We start from the raw sequence: 10,131 nt of genomic DNA, 5'->3' as shown, positions 1-10,131 counted from the left end.
GAATCACAAGCACTACGTGCCCAGCATTAAGACAATCACCTGTCACAATTACCATCTCTTGGTCTGCTAAGAGGGACTGTCTCGCAGCAAATAATGGGTATGTTCGTTTTAGATGTGTCAGCACTGACACGCCTTTATCTGACCCATTATTAAAGATTAGTTGTAGCTGTTTGCTTACATTATTGTAAGATGCCTCATATGACCATCTGAATGCCATCAGCAATATTCATGTACCTAATATCTCAGGAATTGCCGCAACCATCAGTGACCCCCGAGTACCTTCGTACCTCTCATCTCTGAGCTCACCACAGTAGCAGGGCAAACTCACGTGTTTTTACTGCTGCCCAGGTTAAGTAATTTCTTATGATAGTCACATCTTAACTTTTAAATGTGATACTACATTAGTATCATACTAACAACATACTACTAGAAATGCTATAATCAACATTGTTGATTGCTTGTTATGCTCAGTCAGGCCGAATGCGCCACAGAGGATTCCAACACCTAGACTACCACTGCACCTCCCCAGCGCCTGGAGCTTACAATTGTGACATTTGTAGATTTTCCCTCCCTCTGTGCACTCTTTGTGGGCCCACTCTCTTCGCAGCTTCAACATAGCACCCACATTTCTCCAGGCCTTGATGACTCAAAGTCCTCTCTGGCATTCAGAATTTCGCCTATGAAGTGGCGGCGGTCGCCTTCGAGGTCCAGCCTTTGGGAAAGAGCAAAGAGCAACATGACTGAAAGCCTCAGCTGTCATCTCCTGAATCAGAATCAACTTTATTGTCACATCACAGGTTTAAAGGTGTTAAACAGGGGGTGAAATTGTTTTTTGCAAGCTTCATTGTGTATTTCCATAAAAAGAGAAAGGGAAGCAGAAGGGGGAGCAAGGGGAAGAGATACAAAGATCAATAAAAATAAGTATCTAAATATGTACACATAGGCTATATCTATCCGGTGCGGTATGTAGGCCTACCTGAATTGGAGAGGAGGAATCTCAGCCGCAGGAATGGCATCAGAACGGATGCGAAGTTGGGCAGAGCAGTTGCCACAACACCTGGGACATCATATATACCAAACATCTTGACTGCAAAACAAAACATTTTAATCAAGATTTCCAGTGTCATTTTAACATACACAGGACAGTTCACAGAGAAGATTGTGTGCACATGTGCAGCCTGTATTTGGGCCAGGTGCTGGACATCAAGGCGAAAATCAAGGAGAAGATAAAACATCCGCACACTGTTTTTATCCTCCAAAAGGTTACTGTTAATATTTGCGCAACGTTTTGACACTTTTAGGTCTTCATTGGGCGTCTATTGTAATGACAGACAAGGAACATATATACAGTATACAAAAATAATTGACTAATGATAATATCTAACACCTGGGGGTCAGAAGGAGATGCCTGGGCAGGAAATACTTTTCACTTCAAGAATAAAAACTGTCATGAATGATGATAAGGTTTACAAACAAAGTACAGCACGACATATTGTATATAGAGTAAGCCAGGCCTATCCAGTGACATACAGTGTCTCCTTAAGAACCGTGGGCTGAAATAAGGACTGGAGGGGAGACAGATTTGTCATATTTTGCTCGAATTTTCTACCCGTCTGGCTGCGGACTGAACTCAACCCGACGTGCATTCACCGTACGTTTGCAAGACCTTTGGGCAGTAGTGAGAAAACAGTTTCCCTCTGGCAGTGGTGGAAGAAGTACTCAGATAAGTGAAAGTAGCAATACCAAAATATAAAAATACTGTTGCAAGTAAAAGGCCTGTGTTCCAAATGTTACTTGAGTAAAAGTACAAAAGTATTGGCACCAAAATATACTGAAAGTACCAAAAGTAAAAGTACTAAAATGAAAGCACTGAAAATAGTAGATCTACAAGCTCACAGTGCGCCACGCGTTGTGAGGTTGCCTTGTAACGGTAATGTTTTTCACACTTTTAGAGCATATCCGTGGTCATCATATGGGCATACCTATCAATAGATGCAAATTTATTTATTTTAAACCATTTGTGTATTTTCATATCAAAAGTCCCTAAAAAGTCAATCTTAATTACTTCCTGTAAAAGAAAACATGCTGCGTGATGACAGAGATCAACTTTAAATGAATCTTGATTACATCCACCTGTTTGATTCTCATAGCTGCACGTTCTTCAAACCCAGCTGATTTGAATTACAGAAGTTTTGAATCTCATTCAAGTTGAGATCCAGACAGTAACACTCATTTTAAACTTAATCTGCACACTAAAATATGTACGGTATCTGAAAACACTATAGGCTAGATATCAGCCACGTAGTAGCAAATGTGCTTAACTGGCCATCTCTATCTCTCACTTGTAAGCAAACACTAGCCCTGTTGCACTACAAACACTAGCCCTGTTGCACTACAAACACTAGCCCTCGTTGTAAAGGTGACTAATCCAACGATAAAAACTGATATAAAACATAATACCAGTTGGTAATATTGAAGTAGGGAGTAATAATCGACCAAAGTGAAGTTTCCAAACTGGGTCTATGTAAAAATGTGCAGTTCAGCTACCTCAACCTCCTCTTCTTAGTATGCAGCTGTTCAAACTGCTGCTCTGGCAGAGCATAAACTTGTTTGGCACCTGCCTTCCTCTATAAACACTCTATAGCAATGATTACAATCACAATATAGTGCTTAATTACTCAAGAAATCTTAGGCGCCCTCCTGTTTTCACGAAACACCAAATATTTATGCCCATAATCTACAAGCTCACATCGCATTGCAGTGTGTTCTGAGATTGTAGATCTGCTATTAAGCTCACAGCGCATCGTAGTGTGTTTTGAGCTAGTAGATCTGCTATTTTCGCCAAATGTTTACCTCATGATATGGATGCTAGGGTTCATGTTTGTTTTTAGAGAGATTTTAGACGGTCCAGATAAGCATTTGGAACACTAGCATAAAAAAGGTAGCCTAGTAGTGCACAAAAAGGGCATTTACTTCAATTACTTTAAAGGTATCATGACATTCATTTTCACTTTTTTTATTTTCAATGTTTTATTTGGGGTTTTATGACCTCAATTACACCCAAAAAACCTGAACTTAAAACATTCAGTGGATTTTCTGTGGTCTGGGGTTTTCTGAATAATTAGGCTGAAAAGTAATCTGAGCTTGGCCCTTCGACAGTGAGGTCACTGTCGAATAATCCCGCCCACTCTCCTCCTCGCCCCTCCCCTCCCCTATCCTTTCCTTTGGGGGGGCGGAGCAGAGGCGATGATTGACAGGCAAAATCCCTCACCAGCGACACCCGCAGGCAAAGATTTCTTTTTTCATTGCAGTTGAAAAGGCTTTAGAAATGTGAGAGAAAAACACCTGCCATTGATCACTGGAATGGAATTTTCACTTAAAACTTTTTGTACACTTTTGAAGGACCAGGACAAAGACTTTGAATGTGGTGTAAAAGTGAATGTCATTAAACCTTTAACGTGATCAAACTTACCTCGAGTTCCTTCGGAGTCACACTAACTGGTGCCATGGCATCAGTTAGCACGAAAGACACCTGCTGTCCGGTGGTGTCCAGAACCGCCGCATATCGCCCTCACATTCGCCTCAAAATCGGTGAAGCGGACTGTGATCTGTGATTTGGAAGCCAACTTGCCATTGACCATCACACCGTCAACGATCATGATGTTCCTGAAAATTTAAATGAACTGTTACTACCTTTTTCACACAAAGCCTATTGAACATACCATGTTCTTGTACAATTGACATCGAGACCACGCCTCAATGTCTCACATCAAATGAGGAAATTATAGACTGATATGAATTGTACAACACAACAACCAATTACTGCATAGGATGTTTAGTGACTGAGAATGAAATGTATTTGATTACTTCTGGATTGTTTTGTGGACAGTTGCTCAAGGAAGGGTGGCGGGCGTAACCGTGCTACTGGGTGGCGGTCGGTGGAATGAGAACCGGGCAGCATGGTTCTCCTGAAGAGGAATGGGTGGTGTAGTAGGCTCTGCAACGGCACTAGCCCCACAGACCTCAAAGTGGCCTCTTGCTCAAAAACTCATCTGGGACAGACGGACATATTTCGGTCATCCTGTAGGTACAGTTGATCCAACTGGACCTATGGCATAAGTATGATTTAGGTTAGATATTTTGTACTACTAATAGTAGATACTTTGTTCGCCATTTTAGGCACCAATCTTTAATGTCTCAAGATTCAAAGATTGTGTATCATTAGCCCCATATAGAACCTCATCTCGGAGCTAATAGCAGAGGGTAAGCTTCTATATGGGACTAGTGTCATATGCTCATCATGTACAGGTATGTGCAGTGATGATAACATAAGTAAGGTAGTAAGTACTGCAGTAAGACAATGACTAGGATATGCACATCTCCAAATTCTTGACATTGTCAATTAAACAACATATATACAATATTCTGTTCCTTAAGTATTGGAGATCTAGCGGCAAGCAACTTTGATACTACAAATACTATCTGCATCTAAGTTGCAATACCCTTCCTTGACAGCTCATTCATGACACCGAAAACTCCTTTAGTCCGATTTTAAACGACGATAAACTCATCAATATTGCACCTGTATGGATAGCTTGGATTATCCTCTTTGTCTGTCAAGTATTTGTTTAATTAAAGATACCATAGACATGTTGCAAGCTATTCTGTTAATACATTCAGTGCAGCGATTAATTTTCTGTGTGTTCGAGTTTGGAAGTGTAGTGTAATACAGTCAGATAGGACTTTTATGTTGCATGAATGGGCTGTCAAGGAAGGGATCGGGTATTGCAACTTAGATGAACATAGCATTTGTAGCATCCAAGTTGCTTGCGGCTATTGGACCATAAACCTCAGATCACATCAGATGTGCTTTGACTAAGTTGGCAGTCTGTTTCTATCAAGACCATTTCACTCTTAAAATCAGAGACTTCACAATTTAGATGACATTACTACGGTAGTTACAATTTTTGAATGGACAATCCACCATTTCATTGTTTTTTAAATGTGTCCTTAAATGACTAAAAAGAGTTGTGTCATTAAAAGGTTGTGTGAATTTACATACTGCACAGACAAATGACACTTTCCAGCTGATTGTAACTTTGAAAAACTTTCTGGGTATGTAACCTGGATAAATGAATTTTCAAGGCATTTATTGACTGAAATGTGCACACACAGTCATTGTAGAGACAGGGCAATGGACTGACTGAGGAGATATTGCTATGATGCAAACGGTAGTGTTCCAGCAGTTGAGCCCTTTTCTCAAAGTTGGCACCACAAAGTTTACACTTCCAAGCCATTGTCTGACTAAGAAGAAGACATTATAGACATACCACGGTGACCGTTTTCTTCTTGTACAGCTTGTTTCTGGTCTGGTTCCAAACTGAAGAGAGGAGAATAAACAAATTAGACAGGCTGCAATCTTTTTACAACACCACAGAAAATATTCAACGCTTATCACAGACGTCGGACTCTAAACAGGCTCTCCTTTAAAGCAGCTTTTCCACCGCACCGATTTTAGCATTAGTCTGGTGGTACGCAGTGTGGCCAGGTCTTTCAGTTTTCCCAGTTAAGTTGCCAGTAAATAATGGTAGTTGTGGGTTAATTGCAGTTGTGAGCTTGTAGATCAGCTATTTTCAAATAGCCGACGTCTGAAGTGGCCTATAGTTGCTTCTTTTGAGCTTGTTTTCTTAGACCTGGTTGCTTATTACACTCGCGAAATCTGGCAACACTGGTGAGGCGACGTTACATAAAATTACTATTACCATTACTGAAAATGAGTTATGATGACCATCATGGAAATATTTCCATCGACATGGAAACATTGGCAACGTATTCACTGACAAAGACCGCTTTTTATCGTCAGCCCAGTTGTTTAATAGTACAGTCTGCAGATTGGCGATAGCTAACTGCTAAGCTAACAGCAGCGTCGTTGGCTTATGGCTGAATCTACAAATGCATAAACTAAAACAACAACAACAACCAAACACTAAACGCATTTAATCAGTAAGGTACACGCAATGAGAAAATATGATTCTAAGCCAAAGAATAACTTACCAGTTTCGGCACGGTATTCTGCTCCCAGCAGCATGGGTTTAGTGCGGTCACTGCCGTGAAAAACAACAACCACTTTGGAAAGAGGAGATGACGTTCGTGACGTCATTACGTAAGTGACGTCACGCGAGGCTGCCGTCAAATGATTTGAGTACAATGTACTGATATTCATTGAGATTCATTAAAGAAGTTAAGTAAGTTAAGTATATATATATACATTTATACATACATTTATATATATATATATATATATATATATATATATATATATATATATATATATATATATATATATATATATATATATATAAAATGTATATATGTATATATGACAAATAAGGACACATCAAGTTAGCACAAGTTCTAACAAGATAAAACACATTATAGAAAAATAAGAAGAGTCTAAAAGAAATATAACTGTAAATACAAATACAATTTCATGTAGACACAAGTGCCTACATCAACATATAGACCATTTATATGCATTTACAACATAGGGAAAATGAGGTAAATTAGGGGAAGGCATTCCTGAATAGGTGAGTTTTTAGAAGTGACTTTAAAGATGACAGAGATTCTGCTTGTTTGATAGCCCCACACGATGGTACAGGCCCGTGTCATAGAGAAGCAGGATAGCCCAGTATTTAGTAATGCAGAAAATGGCACATTCCATGATCACATGCTGTACAGTTTCTTCTGTCCCACATTCACAAAGTCCAGCGTGAAGTTTCCCAATGCGAGACAGTCCCCCAAATAAAAAACGTTTTGATGACATCTAAGGCCTAATATTAACGCATGGTGACAGCATTATATATTAGGGTTAGGGAGGTTGTGGTGTTGATATGGGCAGTAAATTGGGTGGAAGAAGTGAGGCCACAGCAAGTGGTCATCTGCTCTGACCCAGCGGCTGCTCCGAAAATTCTCCTAACAGCACTATAGAGTAGACCGTGCTGGAAGAATGGGATTTTTATGGGTTCCAGCTCATGTGGGTGTAGAGGGCAAAGAGGCTGTGGATATAAAATGCATGTAAAATATAAATAAATAAATAAGTGTGTTTTAAAAAAAAAATAAGTGCCCAGAGTTCCTAGGGGCCCTCTGTTCCATTTACAGATAAAATGATGTTAATAATCTACTAAAACTGTTACAGCCTTGTCCTTGATGACAGACACAAGAGTAACTGACAACATAGAATCTGGCAAAATATCTGGGCCATTAGGCCAGTAAAGTACATTAAAAGAAGAGCTGCTACCTAAGGGCTGGCTGCTTGGCAAGAATTACATCTAAGCCACTTGCATGGCTGACACTTAGAGTATCACAATCAGATAGCTGTATTAGAGCTTGATAGACCCCATTAGCTCATAGCAACAATGTATTGCCTCTGTTCTGATATTTTATCTTCTTTTAGAATCCAGTGAAAAGGCTAATCAGCAGTTTCTTAGCCATATACGCAGTTCTCATAACTTGTTCATATTTTCAAACATAGGAAAATGCATATGCGTATTGGTGTGAGTTTTGTACTCGAGGTCAGGAGTTTTTCCTGGCCAACCAAATACAATCAAATCCAGCTACTTACACATGACACACGGTGTGATGTTGTGTACCTTATCAGAGTAATTGAGGAATTGTCTATTGGCATCATACACATCTTCCACAATACTATAACACTTGGCACAGAGGTCCTTACAGTGAGAGGTTTCATTAGAATTAACATCAGAGCACAAAGTAACAAAAGTCATCATGGGGGATTTTAGCTCAGTCTTTTTTTAGCCTTACAGGCACCATTGACCTCAATGAGACCTGTCAAGAAGAGGTTAACATGGACAGCAATCCCATGTTCAACATGGCATGTTGTATGCCACATGGGGGCTTCACATAAAGTTTAAGTTTAATTAAGCAACAATACAGAAAATTGAACAGTTACAGTAGACCCCTGTTTTTATACATTTGAATGTGATAAATAGCCTATTCACATTTAGTTTATAATTGGGGAGGGGAGTACATATATTAATTTTGTTATATAATTTAAGGCCAAATATTTAATAGTACAGTTAATAGTGTTTTGGTGCCCAGGTTATATCCACAGTTATGTGGCACCCCCAATTAGTAGCCTACCCAAGTCCCTCCTCAGCACCATAGAGTTAAAAATAAGCTCAGCACCCCCAAATGCCCCAATACAAAAAAAAATATTATTATTATTATTAACACCGCCTTGCGGTCTCGCGTGCGGTCCAGGCTGACACAGCCGAGCGCTCCCTAGCCCATTTCAGACAATCAAAAGCCTCGGTCAAAAAAACAAAAAAAAAATGCTGGCGTGATGACGTCATGATGACGTTAACCAACCAAGAGAAAACGTGCCAAAAGCGCCAAACCTTAAAGAAGGAACTAGAGGTCATGGCGTTTGCGGTAATCGATAAAATTACCAGAAGATGTCACGAAATTGAACGAGTTCTCAATCAGGGACTTTGTGGAGAGAGAGAACGTCGTTCCATTGACAGCTGTGTTTTAAATCTTGAAAGAATCGAACATTTACTATCACCAGATACAAACAATGAACTGAAAAACAGTTTGTCTGAACTGAGAATGCTGATAAACACTAATTTACAGCCAGAAGAAGACCGACGTTTCTCTGCAAGGCGCATCAGTTCAGGTGAGTGTTTGTCACTTTCATATTATTACATTTACATCATTATGATACATGCATTTATGTTCTACAGGGTTTTGGCTAATGCTCCATAGTATTGTGGCGAACGGCAAGGCAAGGAGACGAAAACTACTTCTCTCATCAAAAAGAACGGCTTTATTTTCCTTTTTCTCTTTACCAAAACGGCATATTCAATGGAAGCTTTTACTTTCTTAAAATGTGCAACGAACACACACCATGACCATAGACCATGACACACACTTTTTCTTACTTCACTTCCTGTATAACAACAACACAGCCGCGAGGCATGCTGGGTAACTCTTAAAGGGACATAGACCTAATAACAGTGCTGCTCCGTCGCTACAGTATGATACGAGGTGGAAAGACTGGTGATGCGAGGTGGTAACACTTTCTATGCATCCCAAGTCTGTGATGCATTAAACATACTTATATGTATTATAATCTCTATTATAACACTGTATAATTATAGTTATAAGAACTCATTAATGCTCATAATTGTAATCATAACACATTATAAAGCATTCTCTAATGATTTATCAACTATTATAATTGTGTCTATAATGTTTAATAAGCAACAAATGACCACTTACAGTGACTTATAATGACAGTAGCCTATAATACATTTTAACAGTGATTACAATGCATTTTAATGGTGATTATAAAGCATTATAACATGATTATAATGTCTTTCAACTATGAGAATTAACATAGAAAGTGTCATTATAAACTGGTTTGTAATGTATTATGATTGTATTATGAGTACTTATGAGCGCTTATAACTGTAATGATACAGTGTTATATGCATATCACAATGCATTTATACTTGACCTTATCAGTCATTATAGATTTATCTATAATGTGTTATGATTATTGTTATTAAGAATTATGAATATTTATGAGCTCTTATAACTATAATTATACAGTGTTATAAGCAGATTACAATGTATTATAAGTATGTTTATAAGGCATTATAGACATGGTATGCATAGCAAGAAAGGTTAAATGTAAACAACACTTACATTGCTTATTAGAATTTTGTACGTCAAGAAAAAATGTGTTTGGGTTGCGACACATAGTGAGCCAGTAGATCTGCTATTATTGCCCAATGTTCACCCCAGACTAGAGACGTATGGGTTCATGTGGATACTAACATGTAGTTTATATTGTTCTAATCTTTTTTTCTTCTTGTTAGGGAGAAGAGGCCGGCCAGCCATTGATGTTTCCAGAGAACACATTGAATTTCTGCTGAAGCAAGGCCATACAATTAAAAAAACTGCTGAAATACTGGGATGTTCTTCATCATTTCTGTACAAGAGGTCAAAGTTAGTGGGTATACCCGTTAGAAGTATGCTGTCTGCAGTAGATGACCGTGAACTAGAACAACATGTGAGGCAACTTCACAGCCAATTTCCTAATTCTGG

At 38.9% G+C, this 10,131-nt stretch overlaps 1 long non-coding RNA gene across 1 annotated transcript; it reads right to left on the bottom strand.

The window, feature by feature from the left end:
* Window positions 1-975: 975 nt before the first annotated feature.
* Window positions 976-6,118, bottom strand: LOC308103446. The gene is made up of 6 exons (XR_013934740.1): window positions 6,055-6,118; window positions 5,331-5,380; window positions 4,064-4,108; window positions 3,868-4,022; window positions 3,473-3,666; window positions 976-1,087 (listed from the first exon to the last, which is right to left on the bottom strand). It is a non-coding gene; the product is annotated as an uncharacterized lncRNA (long non-coding RNA).
* Window positions 6,119-10,131: the final 4,013 nt, after the last annotated feature.

This window comes from Gymnoscopelus braueri (genome assembly GCF_963280865.1).
Source record: "Gymnoscopelus braueri genome assembly, chromosome: 16".
NCBI lineage: Eukaryota > Metazoa > Chordata > Actinopteri > Myctophiformes > Myctophidae > Gymnoscopelus > Gymnoscopelus braueri.
The sequence above is the reverse complement of the archived record's forward strand: the minus strand, read 5'-3'. Positions and strand labels throughout refer to the sequence as shown.